This window comes from Apium graveolens, chromosome 8 (genome assembly GCF_009905375.1).
Source record: "Apium graveolens cultivar Ventura chromosome 8, ASM990537v1, whole genome shotgun sequence".
Classification (NCBI taxonomy): Eukaryota; Viridiplantae; Streptophyta; class Magnoliopsida; order Apiales; family Apiaceae; genus Apium; species Apium graveolens.
Genome location: NC_133654.1, coordinates 66,476,481 through 66,489,100, shown reverse-complemented (window position 1 = coordinate 66,489,100; position 12,620 = coordinate 66,476,481).

Sequence of the window (12,620 nt, the reverse complement as noted above, 5' to 3'; positions counted from 1 at the left end):
ATAAGAAAGTTTATAAGCAAATAAAAACTTATAAAATTATTTCCTCAAGACTACCTCTCCTTTTGCCAGTAAGGAGACTACCACTCAGAATTTTGATTTTATCACATAGTATTTTCACACAATCTCACAGAAAGGTACAATCACACATTTTGTAAAGAAATAAGAGAGGGCTGGGAGGAGTAGTATGCTTGTCATATAAATAGAGGTAACCTCAAATAAGAGACTAATTATAATCATACAAATATTGAGAACAGAGGAAAATAAGAAGTACCTGAAGGTGAGTCCTCAAGTGGCAGTGATGACAATGGAGGAACAAATAATGCATCAGGATGCTTTGATAGACTAGCTAGCAACAATGAATCATCAGTAGGATCTGCTTGAATTGAAAGTTGGTCAACATCAGGATTTGTTGTAGGATCAAGATTTGATTTGTCAGGAGAATGCACTAGACCAGCAATCATTGGTGAAGGTTCTTGTGTACTCTCCTCAAATATAAGATAATTAATAACTGCATCCACCTTAGACAATACATCCTGATAAGCCTTCTTTTCTTGCAACAGTTGTTCAGAATCAACAAGAAGATCACCTTGAGAAAAATTAACAATTATTTGTGCAGCTTCTTTATCTTCATCTTCCCTTTGAGAAGATGGTTCTTGTGGGACTGGATGTTCCTCAGTTGCTAAGTCCCTTTGAGACTTATGTTCTTGTGGACTGACATCCATAGCAGAGGACTACGTCTTTTTCTTCTTTCTGATGTACCTAACCACATCTTCAGCTTTTCTTTTCTGTGTACTCTTGGAAGTGTGCTTGGGCTCAGCAGTTTCTTTGCTCACTGGAACCTTTTTGATCAGAGCACTAGCATCAATAGTTGGATCTTTAGTTCTAGTTGTGTCAACAGAGTCATCAGGAATTGTTACTGTTGATTTATTTTTCTTCTTTCTTGACCCAATGGGCATATGATCATCAGAGTTAGAATCATCTTGCATGATCAGCCTTCTTTTTCATACTGGAAAGCATTCTTCTTTCTTCTCACTCTTATCCAGTGAGGCATGTTGAGCTCCCTGTTTAGATTGAACAGATTTCTTAACCAGCCTTTTATTTATTACAACTGATGTCTTTTGGGAGACATCAGAGGAGGCTAATTTAGGAACTGGAGTAGAGTTCTATCTGGTAGAAGGAATGCTTGGGTTAGAAACAAGATGGGTAGTGTCTTGTTCCACAGCATCATAAATTGTAACAGAGGTGCCAACATCAGGATTTGCAGGCACTTGTGAAGGAGTAGGTCTATTTCTCAATAGAAATTGCCTGACCTCCTGAGGCAGGAAGGGAAGTCCTGAAAACTTATTCTTTTCATCTCTTTTGATATGATTTGTAATAGCCTTCTCAGAAATTTGAAATACAGGAAGCAATTCATCATTATCAAATTCAACCTTAGGGCATAGAAAATTAAAAATCGGTTGAAGAAATCTAGTATACCCTATTAATCCTGATGCATCTGTTATCCCGGCAATTATGAATTGAAGAATTGTGTTACCATAGTCAAAATTACCAGAATGGAGAAGAGAATACCCAATTTTCAGAGAAGTGGAGGGAAGAGCATCAAAGTTTGTTGTCTTATTCAAGAAACACCTGCTGATGCAATCAAAGAAGAAATTCCATTCTCGTAAAAACTTTGTTCTTGTCAATTTTCCAATTATTATGATGTCACCTTTGTAGTTCAGAGTTCTGAGCATATCAAATAGCTGCTCAGTTGTATAATTGTCAGGAGCACCATCACAAGCAGGCAATCTTAGTGCTTGAACAAGAACATCAGCATCCACCTCATACTTGTGTCCCTTAAATTCAAAAGAGAAAGCAGTATTTGTTGTATTAACTAGAGATCTATCCCATACCTACATTGCAGCCCTGTATGATACCTTAGTAGGATCTGTGAGAGCATATCCAATTGGACATTGGAGTAAGAAATCCTGAAAAGATTGAGGAAACTGCTGATATGTAAGTGGAGCCAAGTAGTTGTTGGTTCCAAAGGTGTTGCCATGAATAATGGTGGTTTGACTGAAGAGGGGTGAAAGTTCAGAAGATAACATGATGTTTGTAGGTGTTGAGGAAAGATGTTCGTTAGATGTGAATAGTGAGGTTGTGTGTATGATAATATGTATCACAGAGGTTCTGGTGCAAATATAAGTTTACAAAGCTTAATTTGATGTAACACACTTGGAGAAGGAAGCTTGGTGAGTTAGACTTCTGATAGAAGATAATTACTGAAAAATTGGAGTTGAAAGTGGAATTATGTGCGGAATCAACAACAAAGAATGCATTGCTCTTGTAGTAAAATGCTGTGTGACTTTGTTCAACAGTTTATCCACTTTTAAACAGTAATTAAGAAGACAATCACTTTTTCAGCATTAAAAAATTCAGAAATCATTTGTCAATAATATTCTAAATTAAAATAAGCTGACCTGTCATTAGTATTTGGTACCTCTTATCTGTCAGGATTTGACATCGTCGGGATTTAACGATTCAAATTCATCAATATTTGTCAAAAACACGCAAGCTTATTAGAAGACCACAATTTTAATCTCAAGAATCATAAAAAGATATATGTTAATAGTGTGATATTGAAATTTACAGGCTACAACTAACAACAAGAACATGCATACACAATTGAAGATTATAGATGAGGTCTTGTAAGCAAAATAAACAAAATTTCATTAATAATTCAAGAGAGTACATTTCATGAAATTTTTGATTACATGCAAAAGATGATTACAAGAAGTCCTAGTCTAAATAGAACATGATGATGTTTATTAGTTCCTCCTACTCTCCACGAAAAGTACAGCAAGACGGATGATTTGTTCTTGCTGACGAAGAACTTCTCATATTTCTTCCTCCAGAAGATCGAGATGGAGACGATAATCTTTCTCAAAGAACATGAGATCTGTCTGAATCGCCTTTGGAACCGAGTTCCATACTTCATCAGGAATGGAAGTGATGTGCCATTCCTGCTGTCAGTCGTCACAACTAAACTCCATATTTAAGTTCTCATAGTTTAAGAACATGTTGCAGAGAACCATTTTTGTGGTAGAGAAGAAACAATATTGGAAATGAAAGTGAAGAGGGTGTTTTGTGTATAGGAAGAGACGATTTGACGAAATGAGAATGATGGTTTAAGTAATCGAGATAGAAAAGGAAAATCAAAGGACTAGGAGACTGATCAATTATTAAGTGTAGAGTTAACTTAATGACTTAACCAAAAGATGTCTTGTTTGGCGCGTCTCTCTAGACTGATTGCAATAATGACAATGATATATATTAATATATGCACATTTAGCAAATAAATTCACTTAATTCATCATGCATATAATAAAATACATTAAATATTCCTAGCTTAATATCTTGAACAATATTTAGGACATATCAGGATTTGATCAATGTACATCAGGATTTGATCAAATATAAATTGAAAAGAATTTATTTGTCCCGACTAACCATACCAAGTTCATTGACAAGCTTTGTAAATATTGCTTCAGGTAATGGCTTCGTGAAGATATCAGCCAGCTACTGCTCAGTGGGAACAAAATGAAGCTTAATTGTTCCTTCCATGACATGCTCTCTTATAAAATGATATCTGATGCTGATATGTTTAGTAAGAGAGTGTTGCACTAGGTTTCCTATCATAGAAATAGCACTTTGATTATCATAATAAATAGGAATGTTAGAAAATGATAATCCATAGTCCATGAGCTGATTTCTCATCCATAACAACTGAGCACAGCAACTCCCAGCTGCAATTTATTCAGCCTTAGCAGTTGAAGTAGAAATAGATTTCTGCTTCTTACTGAACCATGAGACTAATCTGCCTCCAAAAAACTGACAGCTCCCAGATATACTCTTCCTATCTATTTTGCAGCCAGCAAAGTCAGCGTCTGAATAACCACATAATTCAAAATTAGCTTCCCTTGCATACTAGAGACCAAGTGATACAGTATCCTTGAGGTATCTGAAAATTCTCTTTATTGCAATATGATGTGGCTCCCTTGGATTTGCCTGAAATTTTGCACACAGACAGGTGGCAAACATAATGTCTGGCCTACTAGCTGTTAGGTACAAAAGAGAACCAATCATACCTCTGTAATTTGAGACATCAACTGCTGTACCTTCATGAGGATCAAGCTTTGTAGCAGTTGCCATTGCAGTAGTTGTTGCATTATCTTGCATATTAAACCTTTTCAGTAGATTCTTTGTGTACTGTGACTGATTAATGTAGATGCCATTATCAGTCTGTTTAATTTGTAATCCCAAGAAGTAACTCACCTCTCCCATCATGCTTATTTGATATCTTGATTACATCAACTTTGAGAACTTATCATATAATTTTTGATTAGTTGATCCAAAAATGATATCATCCACATAAATTTGAACCAAAAGCAGATCTTTACCTTGATTCAGATAAAATAGAGTTTTATCTATTGTACCTCTTTTGAATCCACTTTCTAGTAGAAACTGAGCAAGAGTCTCATACCATGCCCTAGGTGCTTGCTTTAGTCCATAGAGTGCTTTGTCAAGTCTATAAACATAATCAGGATGTTTAGGATCCACAAAACTAAGTGGTTGTTCAACATAGACTTCCTCTTCAAGTTCTTCATTGAGAAATGCACTCTTGACATCCATCTGGAAGACTTTAAATTTCTTGTGTGCAGCATATGCCAAGAAAATTCTGATAGCTTCCAGCCTAGCAACAAGAGTAAATTTTTCATCATAGTCAATACCTTCCTGTTGGGAATATCCTTTAGCCACCAATCTTGCCTTGTTTCTGATAATTGTTCCATCAGAATCAGTCTTATTTCCGAAGACCCATTTTGTGCCTACAATTGACATGTTTTTTAGGTCTAGGCACCAGCTTCCATACTTCATTTCTTTTGACTTATTCAACTCTTCTTGCTTAGCCAAAACCCAATCTGCATCCTTGAGTGCATCTTCTACTTTATTTGGCTCTTCTTTTGAAAGTAGATTGTGATATATACATTCATTTTGAGTTGCACTCCTTGTCTTTACACCTTCATCAGGATTTCCAATGATCAGATCAGGAGTATGATCTTTAGTCCATTTTCTGGCACTGGGAAGTGTCCTTCTGGAGTCCTTCTGGAGCTAGATGCTCCCCCTGCATTGTATGCCTCATTAAATGCATTTGAGGTCCCCCCTGAAACTGTGTTGTTATTTCCTGATGAAGTTTTGGGACTTGAATCATGTCCATCTGATATTGAATCAACATTGGATTCTGAATGACCAGATTGAGAAGAACCTTGAGTTGATTCTTCAGTGTTAGTACCATCAACTGACCCTTGCTGTTGCTCCCCCTCAACATGTGCAGGTTCATAAGTACAATGATTATCTTTAGAATATGAAGGAGTATCAGGATTTGGATCATCAGGATTTGACAGTTCATTAGAGTTTGATCCAGATTCCAACAATGCATTTTCATTTACAAAGATTAGACTTTCATGACTGTCTTCTTCAAAACCAGGAATCTTCTTATCATCAAAAGATACATTTATCGAGATAACTACACTATTTGTTCTCAGATTGAAAACTCTGTATGCTCTTGATGGTGAGTATCCAACAAAAATTCCTTCATCAGCTTTTGATTCAAACTTTCCTAGCTGATCAGTATGAGTTCTCAAAACAAAGCACTTACATCCAAATACATGAAGATGTTTGAGAGTGGGCTTCTTTTCTTTCAGCATCTGATAAGGAGTAACACCATGTCTGTTTATCAGTGTGATATTCTGAGTATAAATGTTGTGTTTACTGCTTCCACCCAGAAGTAAGTGGGTAGTTTTGCTTCTTCCAGCAGAGTCCTGCCAGCTTCAATCAAGGTTTTATTCTTCCTCCTAACAACACCATTTTATTGAGGTGTACCAGGAGCTGAGAATTGTTGTTGTATGCCTTTGTACTTGCAGACTTCCTCCATTTTTGAGTTCTTGAACTCAGTGCCATTATCACTTCTCAAAGTTTTCACTTTGTGGGTGGATCCATTTTTAATTTGTCTTATGTGATCCAGAAGAATTTCTGGAGTTTCATCCTTCCTGTGTAGAAAATAAACCCAAGTATATTTAGTGAAATCATCAACAATTACAAGTGTGTGCCTTTTCTTGTTGATGGACATTATGTTCACTGATCCAAAGAGATCCAAGAAAAGAGTATTTTTCTTGTTACCCTGCAATCAGAGGAATAATTAATTAGAAGGATTTTTAAGGACCCACATTTGTTGGGCCCTCTTTTTGGACAACTTAAGCCTTTGTGATTCAGGAATACTTCTGACAGTTTTTCCTTTGTCAGGATTTGTCTTGTCAGAAGCAGACTTAGTGGAACTAGAAGAATTGAGCACACAAGTAACTTTATTAAATTTAGGCAAAGGTTCATAATAGTTGTGATACATCTTATGATAAGAACTACAAGTATAAATCGAATGCCAACTACTACCACAATGAAAACAATGATTTTATGGTTAATAAAATACTGATCTACCCCTAACATCAGACTCAGGAATAACAGTTTTCATTTTCTTACACCTCCTGCAATCAATAGCAAGATGATTAGTATTACCACAGTTAAAACAAGTTTTTTTAAGAGCATTGGGAACAACCTTATAATTAGAATCCTTAGAAATACCTTGCTTACCATTCCTGTTTCTTTTAGGACTTTTTACTTGAGGTTAGTCAGTAACCTCATATAATTTCTTTTTCAATTGTCTTTTAGACAAAAGTCCTATGTTCTTTTCTTTCTTAACAATCTTAATGGTTTCCTTGTTTTCCTTTCTTTGAGATTTATCACTTACTATTTTTTCTTATGATGCTGATGTTGAACCCTTTTCATAGATGGATTCGGATTCATCATCTTCTGAAGAGATAAACTTAACAGGAGTTTTAAGGGTAGTCTTATTCTCAGTGTCAACATCCTTAATTCCATCTACATAACCAAGACATTCTTTCCAGTTTTTCTTAGAGATCATCTCATGAACCTTTTTTCCTGAAACAATCCAGGCATTAAGAGTTTTCCTCTCATTTTCTAATTCATTTTCTAACATACTGTACTTAGCTTCTAGTACCTTTATTGTATGTTTAGCTTTCTCACATTCTTTCTGAATTTCAATCTGATTTACTAAGTCAGACTCCAACTGATCATTCCTAGACTTTAACATTTCATTTTCAGTTAACAGTCTATTGTTCTCTAGAATCTTATTTTTAAAATTTCCATGGAGAGACTTAAGAATAAATTTCAGTTCAGATATATCTTCAGTATTAAAAGAGAAGAAGGAGGTTGATTCCTTAGAATCAGAGGAAGCAGGATCATCAAAGCTAGCCATCAGTGCATAACATGTATCTTCATTTTCAGAATCAAAGGAGTCCATCCAATTCTTTCTTGATGTAATCAGGTCTTTGTTCTTCCCTTTGTCATGCTTTATCTTTTTGCACTCTGTAGCAAAGTGACCAGGTTCATCACAGTTGTAGCACTTGATTTTTGACCTGTCTACTTTTCCAGCTTTAGAGTCCTTTCCAACTCTTCTTCCAGTTGACTTCCTTTCCCCTCCAGTGAACTTCTTCCTGAAGCTTCTGTTCTTCTGGGACTTCCTGAATTGCATCCTCTTGAAGCCCTTAACCAACAATGCATCCATTTGCATGACATAAAAATCTGTCATGTTTTCATCAGTTTCAGAATTAGTATCATCATCAGGATTCGATGATGAACCATCAGTATATGATTCTGGCAGATTGTTCTTTTTCCTTGCAACTTCAACAGACCTTTCTTTTGAAACTTTAGCATTTACTTTCAAAGCAACTGATTTTCTTTTGTTATTTTTCCTTTCCTTCCTTTGCTGGACTTCTAAGTCATGAGTTCTTAGCATGCCATAGACCTCATCCAGAGTGATTATTTCCAAATCATACTGATGTCGTATGATTGAAGTTTGAGTCTGCCATTCTTCATTCAAGGCTCTCAAAAACTTAGTGTTTGAATCCTCTCGATCATATACCTTTCCCACCAAAGACAGATTGTTGAGCAGGGTGCGAAATCTGTCATAGATGTCAGTGAGACTTTCATCAGGCTTGGCCTCAAAGTGTTCATATTCTTGAATCAGAACAGCCCTTCTGTTCTTCTTCATGGCCATGGTTCCTTGACATTGAGTTTCAAGAGCATCCCAGATCTCCTTGGCAGTCTTATAGGCTATAACCTTGTTTGACATCGCAGAATCAAGACTGTTATGTAAAATGTTTCTTACATTTGCATCTTTCAACACAACTACTTTCTCTTCTGATGTCCACTCACTCTTCTCCTTCAACTGATCGTGTTCAGCAATAGTAGGAGTTGCAGGCACCAGTTTTGTTAGCATGTAGGGTCCATCATTAATTACATCGAGATAGCCTGGATCTGTAGCCTCCAGGTGCATGAGCATCTTCACTTTCCATGTAGGATATCCAGTCTTTTTCAGAATGGGGATTTTAATACTTTCATACTTGTTCAGAGACATGTTTTGATTTGCTTGTGATTGTAACTTTATCAGTGAGCTCTGATACCAATTGTTGCCCAGTAAAGTTACAATTGTTTAAGAGGGGTTGGATACAATTTTATAATCGTTTCGAACAAGTATAAAAATATAACAGTTCTTAATATTTCTGATGAAAACTGTTACAAACTCTCTAAGACATACTGATGTTCTTGAGAGCTGCCAGGTCATACAATGTTCAATTAATCATTATGTGATGACCTAAACTGTGTTTATATAATACACAACTGCTACAAATCAGTCTAGGATATACATTATCAAATACTAACAGAAAATGATACATATCTCTAACTGAATATACAAAGTCCTATCACTCAGAACGAACAAATATCCATCCCTTAAAATAAAGAACAGACTTAATCTTCACAATAGACTGTTCTTCAAATACTGATGCTTCTGCAGAGGGCTAAAGTCTTTTGGCTGGCAGAAGGGGACGCTAACACCAAGTTTTTTCATGCATCAGCATCTTTTAGGCGTAAAACGAATAAGGTATCATACCTGGAGACTGATTCTGGGGTTCAAGTGTATGATAAAAATGGTATGTGTAACACCCCCAGATCCGGGGTCGGGGATCCGGGTTGTCACGGTCTTTCTTTCCACAATATCACTTCACTTAATTAATAATAAATAACCTCATACTGTGACCCCACACTAACACACACCACAACCCGTTATAGTCTCAGAGATGAAATTGAAATAAGTACAAGTCTTTGAATCCACAATTTAAAATTATTACAACCCAAAATGATTACTTGATAATTTACAGTTAATTGCCATTATCTGCCACAAGTTATAATTATACATAATTTGATTCTCAAAAGTAGATGGTCTAAACTACAATGGATCTACCTCTGCAGCTATAGCAGCTACAACATCAGCGGGAAGACGCGGGACGCTTCCCACGCGCTTGCGCTGGGTCTGCTGGAGTCTGGCCATCTCTCCTAACTGTTGTTGTGTGATGAAGAAATAAAGCAAGAGTGAGCCTTACAGCTCGCAAGATAATATGTATAGTGATAACAATAATATAAGTATCTAAATGGATACTTGATAGCATCTCTATCATATGCAAGATAATTACTTACTAGATATAAGTAAAAACAAGGAATGAAGTTACCAATACTTCACCACACTTATATCATATAAAGCTACTTGAACTGCCACCGTTCAAAGTATTATAGGTTTTAAGAAAAACATCCCATAGATGAGACCACAAGTTAAGACTTGAATAGATTCAATCTTTGAAATATTATTGAATGAAAAAGTTATGAGATACTTTATTTAGTCCCGATATATATATATATATCCACATATATATATATCCCGAAAACATTTCCTGGAACCTCTGTTATGCAAAGTATGAACAGAGTTTGAAACATCCAATGAATTTTGGAAAGGAAAAGAATTTTGGCATAAACCCGATATCTTGCTGATCAGGCAAAGATACCAATAAGTAACCTTTTCTACTAGTAGATGGATGAATTCCTCACCGGTCATCACCCTGGCCGCATTAGGACCTCGCGCTAGACCGTACCCCGGCCCCTCACGCGTTGATGGGCTGCCACCCAGCCACTTACACAATAATAGACCGTACCCCGGCCTGTCGCTTATGCCGACTCAATGAGATGGGCTTACTTCCCGAACATTGGGCAAGTAATCAATTCATTTACCAAATCTGCAACCTCGTTGCGAATATAAAATACACCACAGAGCCGGATTCCCCAGGTTTTGAGCGAGTATTTAAATCCCCTTAAAAAGGAAGATCTTAAATATAAAAATGAGTTTTGGGATCCGCTCTGACTTTTAAAAATCATTTTGAAGACTCGAAAACACTTTAAAGAGTGTTTGGAGTAAGGCTGATTTAATGAAGTAAATCAGTCCCCAGAATATTAGAAAATATCTGAATATTATTAATTAAATAATATTCCCATAAAGAATAATCTTTATAAAATAATTGAAGTAGAAGTATTAAAATTTATACTTGAAACGAGTATTAAATAACCAAAGATATACTTATATGAAAGTATTATCTTTATTTGAATAATCGAAAATAAGTTTGATTATTGACATCTTATTCTTTAATAAAATAAAGAATATATCTCAGCAAATAATCGGAGTCATAGATCCTCAAATGAATATTCAAATAATATTCAATAAATAAAATAAGCTGAGTCATAATACCTCGAATGAATATTATAAATAATATTCATTAAATAAAATAAAGGAGTCATGCATCCTCAAATGAATATTCAAATAATATTCAATAAATAATGAAAGGAGTCATACGCCTTCGAATAATATTCGAAATAATATTTAATAATAAAATAAAGTTTCAAGTTATCGAATAAACCTTATTCGATTAATAGTTTGGAAAACTATAACCATATATATATATATATATATAAATATATATATATATATCCATATCCATATATACAAGACTACTCGGGATCCTCGACTCCCGGTTTTTAGAAAATATTTTCACCTTTGAGTCCCTATACTAAGGGTATATGCAAGATACAACTATCCTCTAGCATAGGTATTATCAAATAAACCAACAGATATATATCTCAAGAATATAAAACAGGCATGCATATATACCATATCACATGCTACAATATATCGCAACATTTGCTAAATAACAATCATGCAATATCACAAGATAATGCATAAACATACATTTACATCACAACAACAGTGTATCGGATAGAATACTTGCCTGAGCGACTTGGGGGTGAGAAAGGCTCGGGATGAGTCTGATAACCTATAAACAACAAGTAAGTTGGAATTAAACCAAAATCACTTGTAAATCTAGGATTTAACTAACTTAGACTCTAATGCTAGTTTTGCGCTCACCGATTCGCTTAAGTCACTCGGGTACCCTCGGCTCCACCATTTTTAATAATTTAATCTCTACGAGTTTTAAAGCGATTCCTTCGCGAATGACTTACCAACTGCCTAACACACTTACCATAAATGTTCCACACATTAATTAACCCTTTTTGGTCTTTAACCTACATTTCAAAGTAAGGCGAGGGAAAAAGTTTCGTTCGCGAAACGCCGTTACTTGAAACGGTCGTTTCTCTTAAACCGTAAATCGGAATCGAACGAACTACATATCAAAACGAAGCTCGTAACATGAGCTATCTAAACATGGCAGTGGTCACAATTTAGCAGGGGGTTCTCGGGTCCTAATGCTATGCACAAAAACAGTCCAAAGAAAATCGGACGTTACGACGGCTATGTTTACGTGATTTCCAAATTTTAACCCATTCACAAACAACCCAAATCAACCTCAAATCCAACATACAACCATCCTCCATCCTTATCACATCATAACAACCCCAACCAATTCAATTTAATCTTTCATACTTATGCTTAAACCTAACTTTAATCATACTTAAGTTTCTTTAAATCAAAACCACAAAATTACCATTTCATTTCACTACCATTCCAAATCTCAAACTCTAATCATAACAACAACTACAATAACATCCTACTCATCAAAATCACCTTATAATATATATGAACCTAGGGTTTGAAAATGGTATACCTTCCTTGGATTGGTGGGTGGAGCTAGGAAGCCTTAAGAAGCTTGGAGAAGCCTTAGGAAAGCTTGGATCTTCAAGAAAAACAAGAAAAAGTTCAAGTTAAAAACTTGAAAACACTATTCATTGTCTTCTTCATTGATTAAATGAAGAAGCTAGAGAAAGAATTAATGGCTTAAACTCATGATATAGCCATAACTAAGCATAAAGATGGTTAGGGAATTTTCTTACCAATTAAGGATGCTTGGATCTTGATTTTGAAAATTTTAGCCTTGAAAAAGTGTAAAAAGCCGAGAGCTAGGTGATGAACAAATGCCTTGGTTGATTTTTTGATTTTTGATGAAATGATTTGCTAGCTTGGTTGGCTTGGTTTTGTTTTTGATTTAGCAAATTACTACCTTGCCCTTGAATTTGTGTGGTCCTTAATCAACCACACCTCCCTTCTTCCCATGTCATGCTTACCTCATCCCCATGATGTCATCCTTCCTTCCTTGTCTTCTTTCTATTGGTTG